Source organism: Helianthus annuus, chromosome 11, assembly GCF_002127325.2.
Source record: "Helianthus annuus cultivar XRQ/B chromosome 11, HanXRQr2.0-SUNRISE, whole genome shotgun sequence".
Classification (NCBI taxonomy): Eukaryota; Viridiplantae; Streptophyta; class Magnoliopsida; order Asterales; family Asteraceae; genus Helianthus; species Helianthus annuus.
Window position 1 is genome coordinate 43,381,373 of NC_035443.2, and position 4,185 is coordinate 43,385,557.

The 4,185-nt window shown below is 32.9% G+C and overlaps 1 long non-coding RNA gene across 2 annotated transcripts; it reads right to left on the reverse strand.

Annotated features, from left to right (window-relative positions):
- Positions 1 to 886: 886 nt before the first annotated feature.
- LOC118483796 lies at positions 887 to 3,797 on the reverse strand. Of its 2 annotated transcripts, XR_004871579.1 has the most exons (8): positions 3,606 to 3,797; positions 3,417 to 3,520; positions 3,225 to 3,335; positions 2,916 to 3,117; positions 2,716 to 2,784; positions 1,874 to 2,011; positions 1,334 to 1,391; positions 887 to 1,214 (listed from the first exon to the last, which is right to left on the reverse strand). It is a non-coding gene; the product is annotated as an uncharacterized LOC118483796 (long non-coding RNA). The 2 variants fall into 2 exon arrangements; XR_004871578.1 differs by having other exon boundaries at positions 2,916 to 3,335.
- Positions 3,798 to 4,185: the final 388 nt, after the last annotated feature.

The window sequence follows — 4,185 nt, forward strand, 5'->3', positions numbered from 1 at the left end:
TTTCTTTTTCCACAAAATACTAAAACACCAGAAGCGCAATGCTATCTTAGGCATGTGATTCATCTCCAGCAGTATAGTTATAGTTGTTATGACGGTTAGTATTAAAGTCATGTAATAATGAAGGTTAGTTCTACTCCTGGAATCCACATGTTGCACACTTTGTGGGACCTGAACCCTCTAAAGGCGGAGATAAAACGTGCTGCTACTATATTAAAAGGTCATCGGCCATTAAGCATCTAGTGCTAATACCCGCGAACTTCGCGGTTTTAACAAAATAAATTTTTGAGGTATTGACAAAGAACATTATACGTTTATGAACATAACGAAATTTTGCGAATGAAATTATTATGGAAGTCTGAAGTTCATAAAGTAAATACACCCGACCAACGTACTATTGATATAAATAAAACGAAAAGATAAGTAAATGATGAAATTGCGCTTCTGTAGTTTGAAATATCAATAGAAAGCCTATTACTCTAATAAGTGTGCTTGCTAGAGCTCGTAACCAATAACCTCACATTCGATTTTGATCAACTGAAAAAACAATCATCATCTAACGAAATATGTTCGAGTTGAATCATATCATGTCATCCAACAACACTAAACCTATTGTAAACAATTTATATGAAAGAAAATATATTAGTAATATATTGAAAAATGTTGTAAAAACTAAAATAAAATTAATCAATAATATCAACAATGGATTGGCAAACCTTATTTGACCATCAATATTCTCTCTACGAAGCTTCTTAATCCAAGTATTTCTGTTAACAACTTTGATCTTCATTTCAGAAAACTCATCTAAACCACCTAATAAAAAGATTGCTAGAAAAAAGTTTACGTATGCTTGATTTGATAATTAATTACTGAATATCACCAAGAGGCTTTTTGGTTGTGGTGCTCAGTGGTCTACATGCTCTAACCTGTAACTATATGTGCCTAACCGAATTTGGTTTTATAATTCTTAACTTTATGGACCCACTCAGGTCCAGTTTTGTCCAAATGAGTAACAAATTTTTAACCCGTACTCTTTTATTATCCATTTAGTTTACCACCTTTAAACATGTATATGCAAATGGTAGTATGTAATCAACATGAGATTGACGAAGTAACATTTTTTTTGCATCTTTCTCTGCATCAAATTCAGGACGTGCATCAGAAAGTTGTTGTTTCAAAGAGTTAATCGTTTCCTGTAGTCCTTCACATTCATTAATCTGATGAAACATAAAACTTAAGAAAATTAAAAGCATGATAAAAGTCTGATGAAACATAAAACTTAAGAAAATTAAAAGCATGATAAAAATCATAATGTTATAGGGTAAAACATTAGCACCAGGTCTTTCCTTCTGATTGAGCTGCTCTTAAAGTACTCCATTATCTCCTGTTTTGACCTATCATAAAGAGTAGCATATGTCTCATATTAGAACTATATCTTTCAATAAATTACCAAAATACCCCTAGGGTGTTAAAATTGTTATTTTGTCTATGGTATAGTTGTGTGTGTGTATTTTAAAACAACATTTCTCAAGATCAAAGGACTTCTCATGTAAGTATGCTTTTAGCTCAGATACATACTATTTGAAATACGAAATTCAGCTTAGGAAGATGATTGCGCGACAATGGTTCAGAAATCGGAGTATATATAAATTAAAAAAAAAAGTAACTACTACAATTTGTTTTGAACATTAGGAATCAAAAGATGAATATGTAGAAAACGATTTAACTCTTCATTCATAAGACCATACCCATATGAAAGTAATCTATAACCACGATGTAATAACTGACGGGTTATGCAATATATACTTGTGTCACATTTTCTTTCAAACAACTTAAATTTCTCAGCAAAGAGAAAATATCTCCACCATTCAAATACCTGCATCACCAATGTGAACCAGTTCTCATGAGAAGAAGAAAAAAATCCAAGTTGCATACTAGGCTGAAGCGGCTGAAAACTTAGATCTGGTGCTATCGGTTTCTAGGGCTACCATTTGGTCACTAACTATCAAGAACGCTGCAACATCCTCCACATAATAATGCACAATTTAATAAAGTATTTAAAAAAGTTATTTAAATAAGCACAACTGAATAAAGTTGTCACTTTAGCTACAAATGTATAACTGAATAAAGTTGCCACTTTATCAATGACTGAAGATAAGTCTGTTGTATGAAGATTAACTATTTAAGTTTCCCCAAAGTTATAGTATTGGTTAATTCGAGTCATGTTCGATCACTTAAATTAAGAAAAAATATAATAAAAAATATGTATAAGATATAAATGTTACATTTACAATGTGCAGGTGTATAGCTACAAATACAAATTACAAAAATATAAAAACCTTGTTTATATACAACATTAGATGTCAACTTTCAACCCACTTAACCCCTTCGAGATAAAATGTAAACAAAATCGACCCGTTCGTAGTAAAGAAAAGTGGCATTGTCTAGTAACAATATGCATCTTATGATGGTAGAAAAGGAAAATAATGAATGGAATAGAAGCTTAATTACCTCTACTTTCAATTTGCATACAACATCCTCCCTCTTGCAAATTGTATTAAATTTTAGAACAAAAGTATATTACTAAAATAATCAAATAAAATAAAATATCTAAAAAACAATTGCTTATTGGGATAACTGAGGAGTCATATTGTACACGATCAAATGGACATAAGGTTAAGATACATCAGAGGATTAGTCGAAGTGGTGTTACCAAACCTGTGGTTTAAGAGTTCATCAAAGGCAGTGTTGTTCGCCTGAATTCGATTCGTAGAGAGCCGACACAACCTGAAATCAAAAGAAAAAAATCACAGTAGGGGTCGCCTGTTAAAACCACAACAAATTTGCATATTAAAAGTTGAAACTGAAACATTCTTTAAATAATTTTAACCTCGTTTGGATAAACCGACTTCACTTACCCATCCGGCGGCTTTGAACCGGTCCGATGAGTTACCATAACTAACTTTTCGTTCTCCACCGAACTCGTCGTCTTCAAAGAAGGTTTCACAAATACGCAACACCTTTGAAGAAGCATATTTGTAAACCAAGAAAATTAAACCCTACAGGCCATCGTATTAAACTGAACCAACGCCAGTACAATAGCCGCTACCTGCTTGCTTTCTTGTGTGAATCGTAAAAACCACACATTAGGAAACATGTCATATGCAGCAATATTGAACATGAAAAACGCTAACCTGTATAATTTAGGGTGTAGAGAAGACCATTACCTACTTCACAACCAGGAAACACTATTAGTGGAAAGTCGTCTACTCCAGTTCTCCCCTTTCATCTCTCTGTATATCGCCCGATAAATTTTCAGAGGCTAGGGTCATCATCGCCTATAACAAATTGTGACCATTGATCATTTACAACAAATTGTCGTTGTAACATTTATTATTTTCAGATAAAGAAGTATATACCTGACCTGCATGGCAAGTGAAAAGAACCATCCTGGACAAAACTCTAAAAGTTGAAAACTATCTTGAATGTTGAATATGGTTAAAGGATACAACCCTGTAGTCACCTGAGATCATTAACCATGTCAAAATTAGCAAATGAAAACAACATTTAAAAAGTATAAAAATGGTTTGGACATTTTTAAGGTTTACATTTAGTGATGGCCGATAAGTAAATTCATAGTCTCTAAGTCCAATCACAGTATGTGTGCAAGAATTTACAATCGTTGGTTCTATCATTATACAATGTTGGAGAAGTGAGAGGAAACAAAAGGTATACAAAGCTTATCACGCTTGCTACAAATCCCACGCTCACCAACCAGTCAAAATGGGTGCATGGGTGCGTTGATTTATGAGTGAAAATCAAGTTTGGGTCAAAGACTGTAAACTTTAATATGAGAGTCATGGGGTAGGGTTACCATCAACTTACCTCATCCACTTCTTCACCCATTTCTTTTTAAGCTATGATTTCAAAATTTACCAATGTGAACCCTCTGGACATAAAATATAAATCAAATCAGCACATGTTTAGAGTCAGATAATACTGTTAGGATCTGAGTTTAACTTGATTGTGTTGTTTTAATTAAGATGATTAATGGAAGAACATAAAACAAAGAGTAATTGCAGCGGAAATGAATGTAAAACTTTGTAACACAATCAAGGAAAGATTAGCTTTGATCATACAATGCTTTCATAGTCAAAAGATTGAAAGATTACAATAATTCAACTTATG